Source organism: Python bivittatus, unplaced genomic scaffold (genome assembly GCF_059951505.1).
Source record: "Python bivittatus isolate LINGU-HERP-01145 unplaced genomic scaffold, Pbiv_v1 ctg000370_np1212, whole genome shotgun sequence".
Lineage (NCBI taxonomy): Eukaryota > Metazoa > Chordata > Lepidosauria > Squamata > Pythonidae > Python > Python bivittatus.
Window position 1 is genome coordinate 2,181,136 of NW_028277062.1, and position 26,436 is coordinate 2,207,571.

Consider the following 26,436-nt stretch of genomic DNA (forward strand, 5'->3'; position numbering starts at 1 on the left):
AAAGTTTCTGGCAGCCTTCACCCTCCTGGCATTCTCCAGATGTATTGCACTACAACTCCCATCACTTCAGCCATCACATCTGGAGGAGGCCAGGCTGGGGAAGGAGTGGTTAGCGTGGGGACAAGTTCTGCAAAGCTGCTATACAGCTGTGTGCATGGAAAGGGTGAGGGTGAGTAAGTGCAAACCAGCCTGTATTAAAAAGGAGGCACCAGGCTGTACCAGTAAGTAACTCTGGATTTCAAGAGCACAGCGCACAGGCAAGCAGGTGAGGACCTGTGGGACACGATCCCCCACGTGGATAAAGCTTGCCAGCTGGAGGGACACAGAGCTATCCTGACAAACACAGGAAAGACCCTGCTTTGTCTAGGAAAGCCCACAGAAAGACACGCAGAACATATACCCCTTCCCTCCTCCTCGGAGTCTCCCACAGGGAAGTGCAAATGGGGTGAGTTGCACACGCCCCACTCCGGAGGGCACAAGGTGGCTCATCCGGGCTTCCGTTCAACGGTGGCTGTGGTGGGTGGCTTGGATAACGTGGGGGAGGCTCAGGGAGAAACGCGTGGGAAATATGGATCGGTCAGCCTTCCAGGATGTAGGGTTGGGATTTGTTTTTGGAGGGTGCGGGGGGGCGGAGGGCGCCTGTTTGGTGTGTATGAGGGTGTGATTCATTAGGCACAAAGAAAGGTCCCCCCACATGCTCACAAGAACAGCTGCGTCAGCACTGAGTCAGTGCCAGCAAGGCCATCACCCCTTCACCCCCCCCTTGGAAACTACTGAGCATTGCGAGGAAGAAGTGCATGTAATGCGGGGGGGGGGGGGAAAGAGAACCACTTTGGTTCACATACCTGAAAAATCAGCACCCCCCCCCGGCATGTCCTGTTTTTCACCCCCATCAACTCAGACCCACGCCACACTCGTGCTCGTTCCCAGACACATAATAATAAACATACTCCCCCCTCACATGCACTGGGGTGCACTTTGTCACACTCAGAGACAGAAGAGACACACGCCTGGCTGTGAAAGGCGCAACCACGCGCAGGGGCTCTCGAAACCCCTCCACCTTGATTGTCGCAGCAGAAGGGGCGCCAGAGGAATGGCCAGACCCACACAGACGCACACCACAGCAGCCGCCGTGCTCACGACGACAGCTCTGCCCTTTGACAAACTCAGTTGCCAAGGGGAGCTTTGCCCAAGAAGGCCTCTCAGATCCCCGATGACACTCCTTACACACACAAATGCGGCGAGAAGTCTCACACAGCAATGCACCAACCGATTCCTTTAAAAAAATACACAGACGCTGGGGGGGGGGGAAGCAGGGAACGTGCATGAATGTTCACTGGGTGCACAGTGTGGCTTTGAGCCGTGTTACGTCTCCTCCCCCTTTCCAGGAAAGGTCAGCCTGATAAATATACAACTCACCCGAAGGGTTTTCACGGTTTTTACACATACGCGTAGCTCAAGAGGAAGGTCAGGAATTACAGTGCAGGAAAACCCCTCCGCGAGGTTTATAGATCAGGGATTGGAATGGGAAATCCCCTTTCTTTTCTGCCAATTCCCGCTCCCCCTCCCTTCATCGGTGTCGGAAAGAGAAAGCAAACACGTGAAGGCCCCTTATTTTGAATGCTGGGGGGGGGGGATTTACGCGCAGCAAACGCCGGGGACACGCGCAGATCAAGCACAGAGGTTCACCCAGAGGCATCCAGAGAATATTCATCTCAACCCTGCCAAAAGACACGTGCTCGCCCCCAACCCACTCCAGAGGTAGCGGGGTGACGGCTTCCAGAATTCCTGGCCATCACAGCTGGAAGAAGGGGTATTTTGGGAACTGCAGTCCCAGCCCCACACTGGGGGGACAGCAAGTTGTCAAAAGCTGCCTTGGAGTTACGAAAGAGATTCCAAAGCTCAAGATTTGGGGAGGTGGGGTGGGGGGCAGAGAACGGTAGGCGCACGAACGGTTTCCACACAATGCGGCCCTCGCACAAAGTTGCCACACTGCCGCGCAGATCCATTAACCGCTTCCAGTGACCTCACAACCCAGTGAAACAGACCCACAACGCTCTGCGCAAATTCACTCGCAAAGAGAATCACGACTGTCAAGAGACCGTCCCGTAGTCACAACCACAACCTCTATAAACCGGAAGACATGCAGAAACACATCCGTGTGTTCTTAGGTGAATTGTGCTCCCTCACACACCATGGCCAAAGAGTTAAAAAAAGTAAAAAACAAAAGAGCAACGTCAGCGCGTACCAGTCAAAGACATAAACCCACAGTCCCTCGATTCAAGTTGGAGGCAGGCCAAGGGGATCAAATGGGGTGAGGCGCGTGAACAGTGAGCCTAATTAAATTACAAAAACAAATCTACCAACCGCGTGAGACTTTCACCAACCGTGCGTACCGGCTCACATTTGCTGTATGGGGGAGAAGAATGGCAAGGTCCTTGTACACAGAAACAGTGCGCTCACTCCTATGCCCAGACATCTCTCCCACCACACACACACGGACAGTAGTATGGCCTTACCTCCTGGCACACAAGGGGTGGACGCGAGAGGCGGAGCCGTTTCCACGTCGTGGCGATGTGTCCCTACAGGAGTGTTTACTAGTGCCTCTGTGCCTCAACTAATGGGCTAAAGGGACACACCATGAGTATGTAACTTGTGTAACTCCTTTCCTGCCCTCCACTGGTGTGTCTTTCTCTCTCCTCCCTCCCCCCCGGCCACCATGTGGGGTTCGGGGTTCCTGCCAAGTTAGTGGAGCATGTGTGTGGGGTAAATTCCGGCCACAAGTGACTCAGCCCCTTTCCTCCCCCGGAAAATTTGTCACTGTTTAAAGGGCTGGAATTACCTCATCACCGCCCCCCCCCGCAAGTCTAGTTCCCTCCTCCGCCCCCAGTTCTTCAGAAGCTCTGCCCCGCCAGGGAATCCCAGCGGGTTCCTCCCTTGCACGGCTCCAGCCGCCGTACAGCTCCCTTCCCTGGCGCACGTTCTGAAGAAACGCAAGAAAAACAACCACAGCACAGTCATACCGGCTTCGTGCTAAAGAGGCCACCGCACCGCAGAATAACAGGAGGCCCGGCTGTCTGAGTTTGAACACAGACACAGGTCCTTCTAGTGCACAATCAGCGTGTTGTTGATTTGTTCGAGGACCGTTCCCTGCACTCGCACGGAAAGGGCCAGCACAAAGGCACGCTCAGAAGACGCACGACCGCACATACTAGACTGAGCCCCCTGTCCAAGGACGCTGAAGACAAACATGCCAGCGATGTCACACGGCACGTATCACCAAAAGGTCATTTGCCGCGGCTCACCGTACACCGTGTGCGGGCCCACACCTCATAACGGCACAACCGTGGAAGACCTGCCCCCGTCACATGCGCTCAGGTGGACTGAAGGAAAAGCCCGACCGCTGTCCTCCTCTGTCACGGCCTGAAGGAGCAACCAGGGAGCGAGAACCCAACATCTTTTGGATCGCCCGGACCCGTCTTCTCCATGCCAGCCCTTTCTTCCCTGTCCATCCAGGTGCCAAGTTGTGCGAGGAAGCGGTAGCAGCATTGCCAAAGCAACCATTAAGCAATTATAAGGAAAGAGGAAAAAAACTTGGCCACGCCAGCAAAGAACGCCAGGATCGTGCCAGCTCCTGCCGGTGCAGTGGCAGCCCGTGCTCACGTCATCAGAGCTGTAACCTTTTCCCCGCTGGATCGAAATGAGTTCTCAGGGCAGCCTCAGTCCACCCGGAGGAGAATTCCAGGCACCGTAGCGGCGCGCATAACAAAACAGAAGGGGCAAGTGTGTGCTTGTGTACACAAGAGTCCCTGCTCGCTCGGCCTCACGTAAGGCAAACAAACCGGGTACAGAGTTCCACATTTCAGCGGCGCATCTGGAGGCCTCATGCGACCAACGTCCAATTGCAACCATATACAGTGTCCAACGACACTGACCAACCGCAATGATGCAAGTCTCTGCAGCTTCATTGTTCACAAGCGTGTGGGGAGAGACCCCTTCGAAGGCACTTCCCCATCTGGGACTACATCTCCCCATCGTTGCCCGCAGGAGGAGCCCCAGCGCTTGCGGAGGGTGCCCGATCAAAGGCACTACAGCAAAAGAGAGAAAGGGTGCGCATGCACACTCAGAGGAAAGCGAACATCCCCGCAGGTTCACGCGTCCATCCGTTTTTGGTAGCAGCGTAAGAGTTTACAATGTCCGAATGGGGTCACCCCTCATTCCAGGGCCCCTCGGGACAAGAGCGAGAGGGTACATCTGAACAATTCCGCTCGTGTGAACATCAACAGCCCGTCCATCTTTCTACCCAAAGCCAATCATAATATGATGGGAGGAAAAAAGAGAGCGAGAGTGTGCTTCCTGGGAAGCTTATGGTAGAAACCAGGCGCCAAGGGAAGCTGGAAGGCTTGTTTGGGGGCCCGGCTTCAAAGGCATGGCAGCAGTGAAGGCAGCGGCGGGGGGGGGGGTTAACTGTTCACTCCAACAAGGAGCCTTTTAAGGTCACAGTGGCTGCTTGTGGGGAAGCGTGTGAGTCACTCGCTCGTCGCCGTCTTCCTCCTCCTCCCAGCCCTTACGTAGTGGATCCTCCCTCCCCATTTCGCTCCCCCTCCCGCCCACCGGGCCCAGCTGCTTAGCTGGCCCTGCGCCAGGGGGCGGGGAAAGCACTGGAGGAGTCCAAGGCCGGCCCACCCCGCGCCAGCACGCAGCAGTTGCAGGGTGGGACGAGGAAGAGAGCAGCTGGGAGGGGGCATTTGTACACGGCACATTCCAGAGGGAGCATGATGCTGTCTCTCTCGAGTGCAGGGGAAGTGCAAAGATGCGCGGGCACAGCTACGTACAGACGGAGGTTTTGACGCAGGCTGCAGACGCGGCACCAAAAACTTTAAACGTGGTTTTAAGACATCCACGTCCTTTAAAAAGTAGCCGAGATGTGCTGAACAAGCTGTAATTGTTTCACTGTTTCTGTTTCTGTGTTCCTTTTAAAAAATAAATCTGTTTGCCAGTGGGTCACCTGAAAACTCATTCTGCTTTGGTGAGCGTTTAATCTCCCGTACTTCATCAGTTCCACTCCCCTTCCAACATCTGCCTCGAGCGCGTAGCTCTGTGGGTCCTCAGGACTAACTTTTACTTTCCCGCGACGGAAAGGATCCCCTGGGGCCGCGTCCATCATGCGTTAGTGCATCCTCCTCAGTTCTCTGTTAGGGGCTCCAAGCTGGACCTTCCCCTCCAGATTCTTTGGACTACAATTCCCATCGCTACTGGCCAGCATGTCTAGGAGCTATGCCGGAAAGTGGTGTTTTTATTCAAACACCTCTGGAGGACCCCAGGATTTGCAGAGGCTGGCTTGAGAGTAGTCTTAACTTCTTCCGCCTCATTCCTCCCCCAAACACTCCAACAGGCACCCCGACTCTCGGGGGCAATAAAACCAACAGCGAACAGCGCAAAGGGAATGGGAAACCGAAAGCCCAAAGTCCATGCGAGGCCTGATTTGGCCACTCACCAGAGGAGGAACATGCTCCCCTCGCTGCTTTCTCATTGGCTGGCTCCCCCCCCACACCGGGCCCATGCGGCGTCTTGGGCCACGAGGCGCGGCTGGTGGGGGGGTACGGCTACGCTCCCGCCATGGTGTGGACCGCGACTCTGTAGGAAAAGAAGAAAGGAAGCATTAGGGGGGTTTTCAAAGAGCCTGACGCTCACCCCCCAGCCTAATTTTCAATCCCCCAGGGGAAGCCACTTATTTATGTTCACCCCTTTCCCTACCAAAAGAGACAGCCATGTCCATCTGTTCCCTCCCACGCACGCTGCATTCCACATTCCTCCGCACACATGCGCCACCAATTCAGCCACGCTGCCGATGTGCAAAACTACGACCCCAACTCGGAAAAGACCCCGTAACCCAGGGAGGAGAGGAGAGAGCAGGGTTCTTCTGGCACATGCCACCGGCCCGGGAGAGAAACCAGCCCCCAAAGGAAACCCCTGGATCCTTGGAGGAGGAGGGATCCTGAGGGGGACCCCAGAGAGGACAACGGTGGGGGGGGGTCTCTGTGCCAGGGTGGACAGAGGCTCAGCCCAGTTGTACAGGACCCTGTCCGAACAGCTCTGCGGGTCTCTTACTGGCCCAGAGGCGGGTTGCCAGACCCCTCACCTTCTCTTCTCATAAAAATACCAGCAGGCTTGTCCACTCTCAGGCACTTGCTCTGCTGAGTGGTGGCAGGAATGGGGCAGGGAAGGGCATGCCACACTCCAGCCCTCCACAAGGCAAGGGTACTCCAAACCCAGACCTCCCTCCTCCCTCCCACCAATCCTGGGCCTGAGCCTCAGGGGTGTCTTCCCACCCCAACCTGGTCCAACCTGTCTGAGGTTATTCCCCTCCGGGCAGGGCCGGCCCCCAAACCAGCACACCCTCAGCCTTAGTGACTTCTCTCCTGTCACAAAGCCTCACAGCGTCCCCTGTGGGCAGATGGCAAAACACGTGCCCCAACATCACGGCACCAAGCATCAGATATCGGGACGCAGGCACGAGGGGCCAGGGTGGCCACTGTGGTGATGCGACACGCAGTCATTTCTGCATCGTTGTGGACTGCTCCAGACACCTTAGGGGTGAACTCAACCACTGTGTTTCTGCACACGGTTCGTGCCTTAGCCTTAGGGGAGAACCAAGCCTGGGCAGGGGGACTGCAGGGTCCAATCAAGAAAGTCACGATGGAGGCCACAACGGTGCGATCAAAGCTCTGTTTTTTATGTGCACCACACGCAGACTTGGGCAATCCCCACATCGCTCTTGGTCTCTCTTTCTCGGCTTCAGCCTCCCCTCTCCTTCAGCCTCAGCTGGCCTGTAAAATGGGAGCAAGCAGGGTGGCAAAAGGCGAGTCTAGAGCTCTCCAAGTGACAACATAGTGCCCACAAAGGAGACCTTCAGGAGAAAAATGAGGCGTAGCAGATGGCATCTCTGGCCTGGCTGGGATAAAGGCCACCCTGTGCCCAGACAATGGACACAGCACAGCCTCGTCCGGCCAGTGTAAGCATCCCTGCAGAGCCACCCACGAGGGCAAGGGAGATCCCTCTGTGGGGTGTGTGTGTGAGTGTGTGTGTGTGTGTGAAGCGCAGAGCCAGGCAAGAGCCACTGAGGAGCAGGCCCACTGCCTGCCCCCTCCAAACAGGCCCACTATGTAACCCCCAATGGAAATCAGCACGTAGGATGGTCTTCTCACGGCAGCTCTCCAAACTCCCCAACCGGCGCCAACTACCATGCACCAATAAGGCAGGAAGCTTTTTTTGTGTGTGGGAATCAAGGTCCCCAAATAACTGAATGGCTTCTGTGGGGCCACTCAGTTTGTCGGAGGAAGGGCCTGTGCCACGTGAGAACCTGAAAACAGCCCTGCTGGATCACACCAAGGCCCACCTTAATCCACATTTGGTTTCTCCTGGTGACCAGGCTTCCGGGGTGCTGGCAAGCAGGAGGTGGAGATGTGTCCCTCTCCCAAAATTCTCCCCCTGCAGCCCGTATTTGGAGGCTTCTGCCCCCCAATCCAGAGGTAACATGGAGTCTTCAAGGTCAGTAAGGTAGACCTGTCCTCCAGGAGTGTACTTAGCCCCCTCAGAAAGCCATCCAACTTGGTGGCCCTCTCCACATCCTGTGGCAGTGAGTTCCACAAGCTATTCATGCACTGGGTGATGATGGGCCTTCTTTTGTCTTTCTAAACCTTCTAAGCAGCTTCACGACATGACCCTGGTCCCCATATCTGGAGAGCTTCTCCCTGTCCACTTTCTCCAGGCCGGGCATAAAACTACACAACTGGATTGTTGTCCTTTTCCTCAGGAAACAAAGTCATGCAAAGGCGTCAAGAACCAGACTGAGAAGGATGACCCTCACCCCCGCCCACCAAACTCTACATTCAGTGAAATCATTCCCCTTGGCCCTTTCACTCATTTGAAAAATATAAAATATTTACCCATACCAAAGACCTTGTGATCGGTATAACTGTTATGCATGAATCGTTTTAATCAGTGTACAGTATTTCCACTGCTGATTTATTTCTCTGTAGGTGAATCCCTTTTTAAAAAAAAAGTAATAAAATTATATTTTAAAAAACTGAGTAAAATCACTCAAAGATGGAAATGTCCTGCCAGCATCTTTTCTACAGTCACCAGTATCACTCCCATTGGCTCTGGAGATAACAGACAACGGTCTCCTTTCTGGTAAGGCCAATGTCCCTCCAGATCAGCATTTCTCAACCTTGGGATGCTGGCTGGGGAATTCTGGGAGTTGAAGTCCATACATCTTCAAGCTCCCAAGGTTGAGAAACGCTGCTCCAGATGGTCCAGGGAGGAATCTGACCAGCTTTGCTTCCAACCTCAGGACATTCTAGGACAAACGTGTGAATCGTTTAAAAGGATACCAAAGAGAGGGTCAAGACAAGAACAGAGGGAACTCCCAAAAGTGTGGGTTTTCTTCAATTCATCCTAGGAAACATTGCAGGAATTCAGTCCAGCTTTAATTGCACCATGGTGATCACCATCTTGACCTTTCTGACCACTCCCTGCTCCAACGTATAGCAATGAAATTTTGAAACTAGGGAAGCGCCTCTCTCTCCTTGCAAAACATAGTCCTTTGATCATTTTCATCCAGGCCGCTGCCATGAACTCTGGAACCAAACCCAGATTGTGTATCCCTACGCAACTGTTCAGGATATTGAACTGCATGCAATATTTAAAGTTGTTATCTGTTGTTAGCCGCCCAGAGTTGTTACGGCGAGACGGGCGGCCATATCAACGGAGCAAACTGTTATTGTTATTTGCCAAAGAGGAGAGCGTGGGGGCCCATCATTCTGCAAAACAAACCCAGCTCGTTCTGAACCTTTCCAGCAACCTTCCCCAGTTTGCTGGGGTGTCTGCGGGAGAGAGGTAAAAAAATAAATAAAATAAAGATGGCAGCGATGACCCCATGATCGAACGATCTTGTTGTTATGTTGTACGCATCGTGCATGGGAGGCCCGTTAAAAACGGACAACACTTTGATTATAGAATGGTAGCCGCCATCTTGACTTTTTTGACACTCCCCCCTCTGCAGAGGCCCTTCCCTGGAACCTTAAGAGTTACACACACACACACCCTGTTCAGAGTCTGCAGAGCAAAGGATTCAAAAGATGCCCGGTAAGAAATATGTCCCGCTCATTTAGAGAAAAACTAAAAGTGACTTGGATTTTGCAGCGCGTTCAAATTAAGTATCTATTTGCTCACGTGTTTAATCTTTGCCTTTGGACACCTGGCAAGTTATGGTGGGGCCGCAACTCCCACCTAGCCTGGCCCCCGGGGTGCTTTCGCAGTTCCCGGTAGAGGCTTCTGGACAGGACCTGCCCATCGATGGGAGCGAAGGAAAAGCAAAGCGAAGCAATGGGGGAATCAGCCCCACTGGGACAGCCCTGGGAATGCTCCGGCGCATGGACTCTGCGCTGCGGTAGGTGTGGTCCTTGCCGATGATGCAAGAGAGCGCAATCGGCTGTGCCTCATGATGTAACGGCTTCCAGAGGGGGCCGGCAGCTGCTCTGACCCAGGGGCCCCTGCGCGGTATTTCCTACCTGCCCCCTGAGAATGGCGAACTGCCACATCTCCCCCAGCGGGATTGTCGTTTAGGTTCAACCTCTCTTTCACTGGGCTTAGTTTAGCTCAGCGGTGGGGTATGCCCTTCTCAGCTTTTTTGGGGACGCCGGAGGGTGTCTGAAGGGGCAACCAACTCAGCATTTTGCAACTAGCCTTAAAGACTGCCTTATTGCAGAAGCCTTGCTGAGAATCTCATGCAGTAAGAAATAGCCTTTAAGACATTGTTTCTCAACCTTGGCAACTTTAAGATGAGTGGACTTCAACTGCCAACTGCCAAGCAAAGCTGGCTGGGGAATTCTGGGAGTTGAAGTCCACTCATCTTAAAGTTGCCAAGGTTGAGAAACACTGCTCTAAGACATCACAAGACTCTTAGATGGAAAAAGGAGTTTTGGGGTTCTTGGGCACGCTTGGCACCAACTTGGGGGGGTAGTAATGGATACTTCACCTACGGTTCGACCTGCCATCCCCTGGGCCAAGTTTGCAATCTCTCTCCAGGGATGGCCTTCCTTTGGGCACCACTGACACCGGGCCGGGCTCCCTTGCAGGTCCATCTGCTTTTCCTTGCCTCTACGTCTTTCTCCCAGCATGGAAAAAAAAAAGCACCCCGGAGCAGGAGTGGAGAGCTCTATCTCCCCCCGCTCCCGGTACCAGCCAAGGGACCCCCCCCAATTCTATCGGTGATCCCCCGTAGATAAATGCAGATCATCAGCTGGTCCCATTTCTGAAAGCTTTCATTAATTCCAGCAGAATTCCAAAGTACGTCTGAAGAAAACAAAACCCTCTCCTCTTCCTTCCTTCAGCCTCACAGAAAAACTTATTTTCTTTGTGAATCTAAGCAAATGCCAGCGCATCCAAACTGCCTTCTCAGTGCCGGGGCTCTTGAGATGCATTGCACTCTAATTCCCACTGGAAAATGGAAACGCAGCCGGGGAACACGCACTCAAACCAGCACTCAAACCCGTACCTGTCTAACATTTTACTTTTCCTCCCCTTCCCTGATTAAGCACAGCAGTCCCATTTTATTTAAAGGCACAAGCAAATACTTATAGCCAAACGTTCCTAAGAGCATTAGCCACCTGGTCAATGCAGTGATGTCCTGGACTCCAATGCCCATCAATCCTAGCCAGCCCCGGGATAAGGGGAGAGGTATGCTTAGGGTAAGTGCCGAAGTCTCTTGAACTCCTTTAGCGAGTCTTATTTGCAAGACCTGGCCAGGGAGACAGGTGCCTCGAGACGCACTGGCACCTCGGCTCCCAGAATCCCCTCCAGAGGATGGACGGAGCCCGACTCAGACCTCTCTCCAGCACAGCTCCGTGGGCTTTCCAAGTTGGCCAAGGTGCTGCACGCCCTGTGCGTCAAGGCAGGGGAGTGCACAAAACCCAGGGGGCAAGGGGCTGGATCCGTATGGAAGACAAGAGCGCAGCTGGAGGGAACGAGCGTGCCTGCCCTTGCCCTGTTCCGCAGCAAGGAAGGGGATGTCACGGGGCAACCAAGTGACCCCAGATGCAATCAGGTGGAGGCCCAAGCTCCTGGAGGGACGTACTCAGGAAGACCCTGGAGAGGAGACCCAGCAGAGGGCTCGACCTACCACCTGCCAGTCTGAAGGGAAAAAAACAGGGGGAGGGAAGGGGTTGGAAGTGATCTCTGGGTGTACACACACACACACACACACACACACAAAACCTCACAAAGAGGAGCAGTCATCTGAAGTCATTTTCCCCATCGCCTCTATCTCCCCTTCCCGGAAACAGCAGCCAGCCACAGACAAGCCCCCCCGCCAGCCCATGAGCACGTGGGTCACGCCCTCCCACTTCCCCACCTTCACCCCCCTCTTTGCTACCATAAGGCAAGGAAACCAGCAAACGGATTAAAAAAAACCTTTGTGTGTGTGTGTTAAATAGTGTTCTAGGGGTCTAAAAAAGATCCGGGGGGGGGAGCCTAGAGATCCGTGGGAGGGAGGAGTGGGGGAATGACATCAAGCGCATCGTGACATCAGCGTCCAAATGATGGCCCAGCACACCAGACAGATATGTTTCAGAGGGGGGAGTTCTGATCTCTAAAGTTGAGCAAAGTTGGAAGAGTGAAAAGGAAGGCTTTAACGCCAAAGATTTCTAGGTATTATTGGCCTAGGAACCTCCATCAAAACAATTCAAAACTTTACTGTTTGGAGAGATTCTGATGGGCTTAAAATATATTTAAACCCGCTTTTAAAGAGATGCGTTCAGGGATTTTCCCTCTGAAAAATCAGTTCCAAGCGGTTGAGTGGGTGTTAACACCCACGCACACACCAGCACCCGCTCAGCCCACGAAATCGCCTTGCGGATGGTTTTCTCGACAAAACGCAGATCGGCAAAACCATAACTCATACGGGAGGGGATCCTCCCCAGCTGTGGGCTAGTCCCATTGCTCTCTGAGCAATGCACTGATTGCAAATGTGCTTCCCAAACGTGGAGAAGTTTCACAACCAGTCCTGTTCTTTCTTTCCCAGGCTTGTCATCCTGGGAAAAATGCAAACTACCCGGAAATGGGAAGGACCAGGCTCGGCTGACACCCCAGAGCAGCGGCTGGGGGGTGTTAAGGGAGCTGTCGCCAGCCGGAGGTCCCCCGTTGGGCTCTGAAGGTGCCACTGCTTCGTTTTCTGCATCAGCGTTCTTCCTACTCAGGAGAACCAGCCTGGTCCTCTTCTCCCAAAGGCGATCCCTGGCCGTCTGCCACATCCCGCCATCTAAATCGGGGCAAGACCCCAGGTGTCCTCCCTCCCAGCAGCCCCTGCGACTTGGAGCCAACCCCCTCAGAAGCCACGTGACCCGAGTTGGAAGAAAATGTGGGGAGGGGGGAGCGGGTATCTGATTCATACCCAGAGAACCTTCCCTATGACCTCACATGACCCTCCCATCTCCACGTTCTTGGCCCTGTGGCTACCCCACTTCCAGCGGCCGCAGCATCAGAAAGTGAGCTCTGACCCCTGCGGAGTCAACCTGTCCAGTCCAGAAGCCTTTCCAGGGGTCAAGGGAGCCCCTGCCAGCTCACAGCCCCCTCCCCTATTTCTTAGCCAAGCAAGGGGACCCAACCGTCCCACACTCGCTCTCTATCTCACACACCACATGCAACACCTATTTAAAAGCATAAGGGAAAAAAACGATTTCTGCGCCTGCCACCCCCATCCTGCCCGGCTCTAGCAGAAACACACCATAAACGTTCCAAAAAACACACACCAAGAAAAAATCAGCACAGGGGCCTCACCTTGGCTGGCCCGTCCTCAGCACCCACTTGCTGTGCTTGATTGCCTGCCCAACCGGTTGGTGCCACCCTCCTTGCCTTGCTGCACACACCCTGCCCGTCTCACCTGGGGCAGGCACCCAAGCCTCAACACCTGGATTGCGCCCGAGGGACACTGTGACCAGCTGGCAGAGCCCCCACCTCCACCCTCTGCCATTTAACCTCCAGAAACAGTTTTCTCTGTCTCAACTCCTTTAGCCCTTGAACACCTGATTACCAACATCCCTCACTGGTCAAAAAGCACTCTGTATGTGCTCAGGAGCATTCCCAGCTTTCTAACTGTCTTGCATTCATCTGGGGGGAATCCTACCGTGGAAACCAGAGTCAGGGGCGCAGCCCGTGACAACCCACAAGACAGTGCCTTGTTCAACCCCCATTTGATTTGCACAGAATTCTTCTCACCCCCAGCTCCGGCCCCCCCATTCTGCCCTTCACAAAAAAGCCCTTGTGTGTGCTCAGTTGGCATGGATTTAGTTGCAAAACTTTCTTCACTCTCCCTCTGGCGGTCACCCACACCCTCCCCGAAATGCTTTAAAGTCAAGGCTGGCTGAGCAAGGAAGCTAAAGCCCCCCCCCCATTTAATTGTAAACAGACCCCTTTTCCCCTCCATCCTCCACAACACAGTCTATAGCAGCTGAGTTCACCCCAACTTCTGCTGCCTCCGAAAGGTCTGCACCTCTATCTTCCCCTTCATCCATCACCTTCCTATTTCCAAGCTGGCTCCAATTACCCACAATAAGCGGGTGCCTTTCCAGAGAGAGAGATTCCCTGCCAGTCGGAAACCCACATGAAACTTTTGCCACCCAAAACTTCCTTCTTACTTCCATTCTGGCTCTCAATACTCTTGTCTCAAGCAGCTGCCCTCTGCCCCAAACCATCTACCTCCGCCTGCCACACGCACACGCACATTCGCCCCACAGAGCCCCCCCAAGACCCCCTCAAAGTCACACAGTTCAGCTCCCCCAAATGACACCATCCTCCTTGTGCCTCACAGGTTGGCTATTTCACACCCTGCCTCCACTCCGATTTTCAAAAAATTGCCATCGATCTTCGATTTGGGCAACTCTCTGAGCCTGTCCTGTCCCGACGGGGGATGGAACACGAGGAAAGTTGGAAGTTGTGCCATGAAACCAAAGCGTGGGTTTTGTAGACCGAGGCTGAGCCAGAGAACGGTCTCTTCCCAGCTGGGGAAAGGAATGAAACCAGCAGGCACCAAACACGGATCAATTTCATACCAGACCCTCCATCCAGAGCAGAATTCGTCCCCTGTTCTCCCGAGGGGACTTGGCCAGATCCGCTCCAGCTCTTAAGGAACCAGTTCAGGGTGGCCACCTGCCAGTACCTTCCACCTGATTTGTGCTGATCCTCACAACAGAGTGGTGTCCCTGGAACCTGACATCCCAACTTCCAAGGCAGCTGGTTCCCCAGCTTCTCTTCCAGGGCACCCACAGGAAAACGCCGAGGGCAGCCCGGTAGTTGTGATCCGAACAAGCCGGAAGCAGACAGCTGGTCCCAGGGTTCTGTCAACTGGTTTCTAACACGAGAGCGGCTGGGCTGATCCCAGTTTGTTGCCACGGAGACGCTGGGGCTCGACTGGCCAGAGGTAGGACTTGGTCTGTGGCCTCCCGAAGGGCCGTGGGGACAGCCCTCCGCTGCCCAGACCAGCCGATTTCCCGAGAAGGCGCAGGAGACCCATTCAAGCCGGCCGTGGCGAGGCTCGGGGCTCTGGCGAGTTCTCGCCCACCTCTGAGCCACCCACCAGCTTGGGATAGGAGCAACTCCAAAGAGTGCGAGATCCCGATTCTGCACCTCCGCCACCACCGCCGCCCTGGAACTGCCGGGCACCCCGTTTGCAGCAGGCAAGCCGAGCCAGGCGGGGTAAGGGCGCCCAGCTGGAGCAGTGTCCTTCCTGCGTCCAGCCCGGGCCAGCTGGTCTGTTGTCTGTTCCTTTAAAAGCTCCCTTGTCCGGGGGCATGCGTGTGCCACTGAGACAGCGGCAGCAGCCAGCCAGCCAGCCCGCCCGCAAGGGAGGGAGGCCAGGCCTGTGCCAGACGGGTTCCTCCACCCCGTCCCTTCACTTTTCTTCCCACCCGATAACAAAGCCACGAAAAGCAGCCAGGAAGCCCTGTACGCACACACGGCTCCCCCCCCAACACAAGGCTGCCTCCCTCCCAGAGACACACACACACGGACGTCAAGCAAGATCGGCTAAGTCCAGACCCCCCAAAACTGCTTAACAAGGTAGAAAAAAGAAAAACAGGGGGAGCCAGACAGACAGCGCAGGAGAAGGAGGGGTGCAGAGAGCCAACATTACCTGCAGAAGGGGACGGCTAAGATTTGGGGGCAGAAGAGGGCTTCGTTCCTGGGGATCTCCCCTCGCCTGGCTGGGAAAAGAAAAAAAACCTGTAAATTTTCCAACCCCCCAAGGGGAAAAAGAAAAAAAAAATCAAAAGGGCAAAAAAAAAAAAAAAGGCCAAGCTTGCTTCTTTGGGAGCGGACTTGGTGCCAACTAGGATAAATCCACCGAGCTCAGCCCTACGAAAGCGATCTCACTAAGTCCCTCGCACACTCGGTGGCTGGCTTGCCTTCGCTCGCTCCCCCCCCAGTCTCTACTCAAACAAAGAAATGAGGGTTGTGTTCCGTGCCCAACCCCCTCCTAGCCCCCCCTTCCCCAAGCCCAGACATATCCTCCTCCTCCCCCTCCCTTTCCGGCAAAAGGCGGCCTCACTTCCATGTTCCCAGCTCGCTCACATGTGCTGGAGAGCCCACTGGCGGAGAAGCAGGGACGGCTCACCCACAGGCGGAGAAGGCAGGACGGAAGGAAGGAAGGCAGGCAGGAAGGCAGGAAGGAAGGAAAGCAGGCAGGCAGGCAGGCAGGACGGACAGACCAGGAGGCTGGAAAGCCACCACGCTGGGCTCGCTGGGGGATGAGGAGGAGGAAGAAGACGGGGGCGGGGGGGTTGCAGAGAGGTCCTGCTCTTTGGAACAAGAGAATTTCCTGAAAAAACCAAAGTGTGGGGGGGGTAGATGGCAGGGCAGGTGGGCAGGCGGGTATCCCAGTGCCCGGGAGGAAGAGGGGAAGGAGGGGAGGCAGTTTTATCTGCTGTGGACCAGACAAGGGGTGACCTCGGAGGATGCTGCAGCCCTCCCCGCCGCTCTACCCACAGGCACAGGAATGGTGGATCCCTGCCCGGGTGAGCCGGTACAGCTGTTCCCAGAAGAGGGAGAGCGGTGCCCAGGGTGGCAGACAGGGCTGCCAAACAAGCCAGGTCCAACCTCCCTTGGCCCTCCACCTGCTCCTCCCTAGGGCTGGCTTGTCCTAGAGGTTCTTGAACTCGCTGTCCTGGGATGACTCCCCTGAGGATCCCCAACACCTTTCTGAAATGGCCAAGAGGTCCCCCACGGTGGTCACCCCTTCCTTTCATTTGAGTATTGTTTTAAACAGAACCTCTCCAAAACAGCCTGGACGGGTTCAAAGGTCCGTCTTTGCCCTTCGGGTGGCCTGCTCTAAACCCTCCCCAAGTGGGGCAGCGGAATGTCCCCATTCACCAACGGCAACAGGTGGAGATGGGAGATACCCTCTGGACAGAAAGACCCCATATTTTTCCCAATGCGTCTTGGTTGAAAAATATGGAAACCCAGGGTTCAGAAATGGAGCAGAAGCCACCGTTCTCACATTGGGACCTGTGATCCCTCTGGGCATGGTGGCCGGAATGGTGCCATGCACTTAGGAACGGGCAGAGCTTCAATGGCACCGTTGCCATCTCAACTTTTTTTACTACGTGCTGTGAGCACCCGATTAGGAGTGCTGCTGTCAGTCACCAGCCATGCTGGCCAGTAATTCTGGGACTGGCAACATAGCCAGGGGTGCCCACGATGGCGCAGGGAAAACACGCTTAGGATGATGACACAATCACCTCAATGTTGCCACACAGGTGGCATCAACTTGGCATCATTGAGGCTTTGGCTGGGAGTGCTAGTTGTTGCAATCCCTCTTCCAGAAAACTTTACCAAGGGACAGAGAGCCCCAACACCCCCCAACTGTCTCTAGCAGTGCCTCTGGGCAAGCGCAGAACGCCATTCCCTCCCAACAGCTCCAAGTTGTTCTTTCTACCAGTCCCAGCATTCGGTTCCCCTGAAGATGTCCCCCCCTTTGGGGGCTCGAGAGGGGTGAAACTGTTCCACACCTGCTTCCATGCCGCCATGCCATTCTCCCCAAAGTGGTCAAATGCGAGGGCCCTCCCTTGGATGGGCTCAGCCCTCCCCATCCCGAAAGCTGCATTTCCCTAGCAGCGAGAGCAGCCCTGTCGTCTTACCAATGTGGCTTCCAGCCCCACGCCCCCCCAAACCAAAACCTGGGTTCTCCGTTCCTCTTCCATATCGAGAGAGCGCAGGCCTGCCCTGAAAGGAGGAATTCCTCTGCGGGGAGGACGGGAAACGAGAGAATCCAAAATAATTGCTCGGACCCACTCAATACCTTCCCGACTCCCAACCACAGATGGGAGGCAGATGGCCCTCCCCTCAAAATCAGCCAGGAAGGCAGAGGCCAAAGGAACGCCTGCAAATGGGAGAAATGCAGAGTCCAGGAGGTGCTCTGAATTCAAGCTCCCCCCACCCCACCAGTCAGGCAGCGAGGCCCATTGCCAGGGGAAAAGCGTGGGCCCCTCCCAGCCTCCATAGTCAGAGGGCTGCTTGTGGGAGACACAGTTTCTCCGTGTCTGGGACGTGCTCCTGGGGAAACCAGGAGAAGCAAACCATCTTTTCAGGCCACCTGGCTGGGCAGCAGTCAGTGTGCCACTCACAACTTTTTCACTGCCTGCCCTGGCTGGAACGGGGGGGGGGGGGGGAGGCCTTGCCTATGGGAGTCAGAGGGGCGATAAGGCAAGCGGAGTACACCTTCCACTTGAGTATCCTTATCAACAGTTGCAGGAAAGAGGAGGGGGTGTGTGCGTGTGTGCATGTGTGTGCACGCAGTGTGTGCACTTGAGTCTGGCTTTGGAAGCCTGCTCCTCCCCCCCCCACAGCACCAATCCTGGAGCACGGTGGGTGGGGAAGATGGGGGCTTCCCCAACAGCTGGAGAGCAGGGAGAGAGGACTGGGGATGAGCTGAGTGTCTTGGCAGGGAGACTTCCAGGGTGGGGATCCAGCTTGCCTCCCCGGGTAAAGCCGAATGGAAATCTGCAACCCACCGTCGCTCCCTCCCTCCTCCCTCCACCCCCCACTCCCCCCCATCCCGCTAGCAAGACAAGTCCCTGGAGGAACTCAGGGAATATTTATAGCTTTGGCTTGAATGGCGAGGCGAGGGGGGACCCCGTGTTACCCAGCAACTGCCGGAGGGCACGTGTGGAGGCGACGTAATCTCCAATGACCTTTCACCCCACCTCGGACCGGGAGAGGAGCAGATGCAGCCAAGAGTTAGGGGCAAAATTGAAACCCGGCCCCTCTCCCCCCACCGCTTTGTCTCCCTCTGATTTCCTGCCTCCTCTTCCCCCTTCCGCATGCACCAGCCCAAGTTTCTGCAAACCTCCTCCCCGTCCCCCCCCCCCAAAATCCTGGCAATTTGACACAGCCCTGACTAGATTCCCAAACCCCACCGCCTTGCAATACCCATTGCATGGGGGCGGTGGGGGGGGCAGAAGGGAAATCTCTGGCCTGGGATTCTTTTTTCCTTCTTACAGTATTCCACCTGCATTTATTTATTTGCAGGCAACATGCAGTTGGGGGGGGGGTGGCAAAAGGATCGTCTGAAGTCGGAGATTCTGTGCCTCCTGGCTTCTTATGGAAGGCAGACTCTGAGGGTGACCCTCCAGAGATAAGAGGCAGAGGTCAAGGCAGATTTAAGGGGGGGGAGAGATCCCCCCCAAAGGACGTGCCTTTTGCAACTCCTCGCCGGACCGATCAAGGTGCAAACGTTTCTCCAGCAGAGCCCTAAAATCTGACCCACATACCCACATCCACTGCTTCCAAGCGGATTCTCCTCCTCGCCTCTCTGACGGCCTGATCCTGATCCACAGCGCTGCCACACGCAATCTCCCCCCTCCCCCTCCTGTTCTGCTTTGCCAATTCAAGAGACGGGAGAGTTCAAACCAGGACAAGTTAACAGCAGCCATTATATAAGCTGCTTGCAAAGTGAAGGCAAGGTGGGGAAGAGGGGGCAGATGGGGGGGGAGGAGGAGGAGGAGGAGGAGGAGCAGGAGCAGGGCGGCAGCAGTAGAATGGGCCCCAGGGACGAGTGACACGGCCCCTCTGACTCACCCCGCCCCACCTCACCCTTGCCCCAAATCCCAGGAGCCCCAGCATTTGGAATTGCACCCCTTCTTCATAGCCCCCTAAGTGAGGCTCACTTTCCTCCTGATCCCAGCCCAAGCCTTCCCACCCCACAGAGGCAGGGGGCAGGATGGAAACCTCTGTTTGCCCGGTTTTCTCTCGGGTGCTGGCCCCTCCGTGAGCCGAGCAGCAGGACAGGCCCTCAGCCCTCTCCCCCCACGTACAAGCCAGGTGTCTACATCTGCCACGGGACCCCTGATCCCCTCCAGCCACAGCTGCGCTACGCCACTCTTTCCCCACGGCGCCCCCCAGCAGGTGCCACATTTCGGCAGGGCTTTTCTTCCAGGACGTCAGTCTTGGCATCACAGCCCTGTGGTGGTGGCGGCGGTGGTGATTCCACCCGACCCAGCAACTCTGGGACTCTGCATAAAAAAATGGGGGAACTAGACTTCCCCCTAACCTGGAGTGTCCCAGAAGTGCCTGGCTACCAGGTGGCTGATGGGAGTTGCAATCCACCTCCCCTACGTCCACCTCCAAGATGGAGGGGGAGCTGTGACAATCCTGGGAATCTCTGGGCAACAAACAGGGCCGGGCTCGGTTCTCCAGCTCTGGGAAATGGAGGTGGACGATGCTTAGCTAAGGAAGGCAGAAAGTCACCGGGAAGAGGAGGAGGCGCAGAGCCACACTCACCGTGACGTGGTGGCTGCGGAGGAAGGAGTCCCCGGTCTTGGAGGGCAAGTGAGGAGCCAGGCAGTGGCCCCGGGGAACCCTAAAAGGAAAAACGGGGCTGTTACTCATCCAGAGACCCGTCCTTGGTTTTACAGCCGGCTGGGATCCTTGCCCAAGACCCAGAGTGAGATCCCGAAGGACGTTCGCCTGCCCCGGGCTTGGATCGCCCTCCACACGTTCCTGGGTTCTCCGTCCTCTAGAACAGGGTTCCTCAACCTTGGCGACTTGAAGATGCGTGGACTCCAGCTGGGGAATTCTGGGAGTTGAAGTCCACGCATCTTCAAGTCGCCAAGGTTGAGGAACCCTGCTCTAGAACCAGCTGGGGCTTTGGGGAGACAGGAGGACAAGGCGACCCGTGGCAAGGAAAACGGGCGGGGGGCAGGCTTTAATCTGGCCCTCCCCCACTTGGGGCCACAACCCCCTGGGCCCACAACCCTCACGGGCACGGCCAAGAGCTCTCTCGGGCACCCAGCAGAGCACCGGCCTGGGCAGGGGAAAGAGACAGTGGCCCCCTTAATCTGGACCGATCTCCCTCCAATTCTGGGGGCAAAGCCCAGAAATCTGAGGCGAGCCATCAGAAACTGAAGAAGTCTTGCAGAGATTTGGGGGGGGGCGGCAGGGGGGGCAGAGAGAGCAGGAACCTGAGCTGAGAAAACAGATGGCGCATTGCAGCGCAAGGACCCCCCCCGGTGCTTTTTCTCCAGGGAGCTGGGCAGAAGTATGGAGGGGGTGAAGCACAGGAGGGGACACCGGCACCCTCCGGTGGCACCAGACACCAGCCGGCCGGGAAGGATGGGCACTGGAGCCCAGGCCCAGGCAGGCCGGAGCGTTGGCAAGCGGTGCCTCAGTGGACTTGGAGGCCTGGAAAAGGCGGCCAGGCGTCCCGGCTAGACCCGCAGGTAGAGGAGCAAAAGTTCTGCGGGGCACAGCCTGTCCCTGACTAACCCCCCCAGGGCTCGCATGTGCAGACGTGTTCCATGTGTGCGGGAGCGTGTCCGGGCGTGCCCTGTGGATGTGCGTGCCTGCACGTGCCTCCCTTAGCAGCTGTTTCCAAGCTCCCCTCCCATCGCCCGAGCAACAAAGCCGTCGCCAGGAGGCCATTGGCTGCCGGGCCGGTGATGTCAGCATCCCTGAAAAGTTAATAGGGTGGCTGGGGATGAGGGCAAACATGCCTGCCGCTGTTGCCATGGCAACAAGGCAAGCACAGCAGCTGAGCGGCCGGGCCTCCCTCCCCCCCATCTCTGGGCCCGGCCGTGAGTGTGCGCCACCCACCCCCACCCTGCGTGTGCAGAAGTGGAGCGTGCCAGAAGGAAGCACAGCCGCATCGCCACTTCCTCTCCGAAGAGAACAGGTGCTGGGGCCGCAGACCTGCAGGCCGGTCCCGGAGCCAGGAGCCCCACGCTCCCGCAGGAAGGAAACGCGCTCGGCGCACGTTCAGAGCCCTACGCCCTCTGCACATGTTCTGAGGCTGGCGCAGAAGTGGGAGCGGGGAGGGGGTCGCCTCTGGACTGGGGCTTCGCCGGATAAGAGGAGCTACCCATTTTCCTGCCCTTTCCTCCCTCCCTCTGGGCAGGTGGAAAGACCGAGGGCCACAGAAGGTCGGCCGCCGGCCTGGAAGCTGCTGCAGGGCTTCTGCGGAGCCCGCACGGCGCCCTGGCCCTCGTGCCCTCCTCCCCCCCACCCGCCTGAGTTTGGAAAGGCCGCTGCAACTGCACCAGCAAGCCCTGAGCTGGCACGACGGCCCCACCCATGCCGGAGCCAGCTTTCGCACGCCAGCTCCCCTGCGGAACTCCTTCCCACATGGCGCAATGCTCCGGCTGGAAATACAGGTCGCCAGACTTTCTCCCGCCTCGCAGCCAGCCATGCTCTTCCCGCATCTGTGAACAACTCACAGAACTCGTTGGCGCGGGACAGGTTGGACCCAATGGCGCCAGCCGCCAGGCCTCGGGCAGCAAAGGGTTGCCAGGTGCAAGCAGGGCGTGGGGCAGGCAGGCAGGAAGGGGTGGGCGGCTTCTGCATGGGCTGCCTCTTGCAGTTGGGAAACCGGCCGTCCCTCCCAGCGGCGCGGAGGGAAGGAGACCACAAAGAACAAAGCCGTGCAAACATTAATATTCCATGTGAGAAACCTGCCAGACTGGGAAGGGCAGGCAGATGGAGAGGAAGGGGGGGGGAGCACCTGTGGCACCGTTTCCAGGTGAGAGCAAAGGTGCCTGCAGGTTAATCATTCATCCGCTGCAGCTGAGCACAAGCAGAGGCCCCCAGCAACCTCCATGCGCGACTGCTTGTGGTGAGGGTGCAGTGTGCACGCACCAGGGCTACAACGTGCAACTTGCTGGAAATAGAAGGTCCAGCCCTCCCCAACATGGGGCCCTCCAGACACGCCGGAGGACGACTCCCATCATCCCAGCCACCCAGCCCATCTGGAAAAGAACCAGAACGCGGTGCCAAATCTACAAGGTGCCTCAAGGCTATCATTTTAGGCACATACGTACATAGCTTTAAAAAAAAATGGCTCCCAAAAACGTGCAAGCCTGTGCATTTGAGCTCACTAGGTGAGGGAACAGACATGGGCAATGCGGAACACCCAGAAATTAATCCAAGGCAGTTGCAACTCCCAGATTTCATTCTCAAGGACATATAGGTTGTGGAATTGCAAGCGGGGTTAAACACGGCACCCACGATGGGCAGAGAAGCACCTGCTTCGACCACCAGGTAACCCCAACTCTCTGTGGCTAAAGGTCAGAATTAGAAAGCGAGGGGCCCACCAAGGCCCTTCTGCTTAGACCCCTTACGTTGCACCCAAGGAAGAACAGCCTCCCCGCCTATTATCTGGGGGGGGCAGTTTCCTGTTTTGCACACCTGCGAAGTGAGGAGAGGGAGGGCAGAAGCCAACGGCTCCCGCAGCCACATCAAGCATGGCACCTTCGCCACAACCGGGGAGGGTCTGGGATCTGCACCGAACTTGCACCTGACTTTCTGGGGTAGAATTGAGGTTGGGCACCGCCATCCTTCGAGGGCTACTTTTGGGGCCTGGCAGGTTCAGCAGGTGGGACACCAAGAACCTTGCCCTCGCTGCCCGTCTTCTGGGCCAGGGAGGAAATCCCACATCGCGAACCTGCATAAAAGGATTTCAGATGAAAGCTCTTCCAAGACTCTCCTCGCAAACGTCCGGAACTGAACCAGGGACGTGGCTCGACTGTGCCCCAACCTACGTCAGAGGCTGCTTTATTAACCCTGTTTCTACAGACAGAAAACTGAGGCACGCTGTCCTCAGCAGCCTGTGCATGAGGTGCGGCCTGCGCACGCCAGGTGAGATCCGCTCCCTTAGTCTCAGCTCACGCGATCAGGCAGCAAGCTGACACCCAAGGGGGACGGTTTCTGGCCCTCCCACCACAGGGTGCGTGGATGATGGGACTCCAAGTCCGACACTTCTGCAGCGGGCTGGGTCGAGGAATCCTGCCTGCAGCATCTTCTACGCTTGCCCTGCAATTGCAGGATCCAGCCTGCTCGCCTGACACAGGAGGAAGTCTTGTTCCTTCCTGGCAGAGGTAAGAGGCGTGGCATCAGGCGCTGCAGGCCAGATGCCAGCTGTTCAGGTAACAAAGGAAACTGGGGCCACACGGAAGAAGTGTCCCGGGGGGGGCAGAAGGGGTTGAATAAGGCTTCCCCAAGGATGCAAAGCATCTGGCAGGGAAGGAAGACTCCGAAGGCAGTGGTGTCTAGCGGTTAGACTGGGGAGAGATTGGGTTCACTAACAGGAGGGCGCTCAGCCGAGCCACCTAATTCTGGCGTTCTCAGGTTTCTAACAGACTCCAAGGAGGCACGCGAACTCGAGCACCCTTCCCCGGGCTAAATTAAGGACCAACGATAAAAAGGGGGGCAGGCAGAGGAGCTGGGGGAGGGCTGCACCAAACTAGCCACAGGTTTGCCCGGTGGGAAATACAGAAACACCCCTTCTCCCGGCACCAGCTCCGTTTTTTACTTCTGCATCTGTCTCTGCCGAAATCAGAGCCCCAAGGGGGTGAAATTCAGCACCACATTAACAAGATCCTAGTCCCTAAGAGAGGAGATTTGAGACCCAGGCGTTTGGTAAACATCTTCTCCACACCTGCTCATTAAATCCAAGGCCTTATGGTTTCTTCAAACAGCATATGGGGCTGGAGCTGGGGAAGGGTTAGGGGCCCAGCTAAATTGGCTGAAAACTGTAATTAAGAAGTGAATTACAGCCTCCCTCTCTTGAGAAACAGAGATGGAGATTGAGGGTTTGCCTAAACACCTGGCATCGCATCACAGGCACAAAAGGAGGGCATGTGGGTGAAAAATACCTTTTTGCAACTGAGCCAAAAAGAACCCCGAGCTCTGCGGCAGCCTTTCTCAACCAAATGTCATCCCTCCTGCACCAGCCGGTCGAGATGCGCGTTCTTGAGAGCCTAACCTTCTCCTGAGGGTTGTGAACCGTTTGTGCCCGAATAGCGTATTAAAAAAATGGGGGGGGGAGCAACGTTGGCTCAACGGCAGCGATTCACTTGTCTTTTAAAAAAGGGATCCCCGATACTGAAGTCAGCTTCCAGAGCTCATTCTAGAAATGCATTCTGTATGTGCTCAGAGACACTAACAGAAGCAGCAGCAGCAGAGTAACGCTCCCAAGACGGCAGCCTTGACTTTTAAGTGAAGGAAAAGTGTTCCATGGCTAAGTTTCGTGGTTCAGGTCTAACTTTTTCTTAACCGCCCCCTCGTTGTTGACTTCGAACTACACAACAGGGTCTCTTTCCCTTTTCCAGTCTTCGCTTGCCCTCTCGTGGAGATCCATTACATTACAATGCCTGTTTGTAGCAGCGTCGGTCCCAAGACTGCTGGATCACAACTCCTATGGCTATGTTGGCTGGGGATGATGGGAGCTTCACCCCAAGGTCTGGAGAAAACCCGGTGGCCAAAGGCAGGGCACTCGGTTACCTGCTCGACAGCCCGCGTCAGCCGGCCCACGTCTGTCTCTTCCTGTGTTTGTGATCCTGACAAATGGCCCTCTGAACATGCTCAGGAGCTACTCATCGCTTCTTCATCGCTCCCTCTAGAGCCGAGCCGAGCCAGTCCTGCACTGGGTTTGGGAGAATCAGTGGCCATTTCAAGGCCCTTCTGAGCCTGGCGCTTAGAAAGAGAGACTCTTTCTTGCTAAGCCATGGCTTAAAGTTGGGTTTACAACAAACTAACCCAGAAACTGTGATTTACAATGGAATGACTGGATTCCATCTTTGTGGAGGGGGACAATAACGGCTTAGTTGGTTTTGTCACGGGTTGGGCCCACAGAAGGAAAGTGATATTGGGAAAAAAATCTTTAACCAGGCTATCATGATGGCGTAGGACAGTGTTTTTCAACCTTGGCCGCTTGATGATGGGGGACTTCAACTCCCAGAATTCCCCAGCCAGCCATGCTGGCTGGGGAATTCTGGGAGTTGAAGTCCCCCCATCTTCGAGTGGCCAAGGTTAAAAAACACTGGTATAGGACATATGAGTTTCAGGGAGTTGCTAAACACTTCCTCCATTCAAAAGCTTGAAAGTGACCCATCAGGGCTTTATTTCCCACAGGCATGTCCATCCTTCTCTCTCCGCCGTGGGGCTAGAGAAAGAGGGGTCCGCAAAGCCCCCCCGGCTGCAAACTGAAATCTGAATATCGGCTGCAGGGGCTGAGCTCTAGACAAGTCGCCTGCGTTTCCGTCCCGCCTCCCATTCAGGAGCAAAAGGCACGGGCAGAGTACAGTTTGTGCCCTCCAGCGCCCCCCCAGCTCAGCCCTGCCAGTAAACCGGGCTGAGAGGGAGGGGCCGCTCAGAGCCCCCCAGGGAGCCTCCATGGCTGGGAGGGGGCCAGAAGCTGGGTCTCCCCACTCCTAGGCTAGCCCCAACAAATAAGTCCGCCAGATGCTGACCCCACCTCTAATCACCCGCTTCACCCCTGGTTTCTAGAACCCAGCAGCCCCCTTGCAGGCGGCTATGACACAGGACAAGCCCCCTCCGTCCTGATTGGGCAAAACAACTGCACAATTCAGTCAAGGCGCCCAATAGGAAGGCAAGCTGCGAGGTCCCCCCCCCTTTCTTCGTTTACATTTCAAAACAGCGAAGTAGGAAAATCATTTCCGAGTTTCTTTTTTTTTTTCTTTCTGTTTTTAATGCCCAGCAAAGGAAGAACTTGGCTCCTCCAGATGGAAGCTGGTTTGTTTTTCTCCCAGAGGCCAGCACAGAGATGGCTATCAAGGCTGCTGGCTTACTGGAGTCGCACACCCCGGGAAGCTAAGGGACGGAGGGTTTGGGGGCTGGGTTCAAGTTCCCCCGGAATTCTCTCCAGCACCGCTTCCTCGCAAGGCTGTCCTGAGGTCAAAGACAGAAAGACTGTGGCCATGCAAACGGAGTGTGCCACGTGCAAACAAAGCAACATGACTCTTTGAAGTTAAGGGGAAGGCTCCCCCCACCCCGTCTCACGAGGGCCCCATGCATGAAGGAGAGATCTGCGGAGGTCCGGATCCGCAGGGGCCGCTCTCCCGTCGGGCCAAACCAAACCTCCTTTTTACCCCC

At 56.0% G+C, this 26,436-nt stretch overlaps 1 protein-coding gene across 12 annotated transcripts in view; it reads right to left on the reverse strand.

The window, feature by feature from the left end:
* Positions 1-26,436, reverse strand: part of KDM6B (lysine demethylase 6B) — a 60,523-nt gene that overhangs the window by 33,149 nt on the left and 938 nt on the right. For 4 of the 12 annotated variants that reach the window (XM_088142301.1, XM_088142310.1, XM_088142311.1 and 1 more), the window contains exons 2-4: positions 19,834-19,912; positions 15,191-15,260; positions 5,498-5,637 (exon numbers count right to left, since the gene is read on the reverse strand). The gene's annotated coding sequence lies outside the window, so the exon portion shown is untranslated. Of the gene's footprint in view, positions 1-3,305; positions 4,126-5,497; positions 5,638-15,190; positions 15,261-18,824; positions 18,844-19,833; positions 20,092-26,436 lie in introns of those variants that run through there. The other 8 variants (XM_088142309.1, XM_088142308.1, XM_088142302.1 and 5 more) reach the window with 7 other exon arrangements.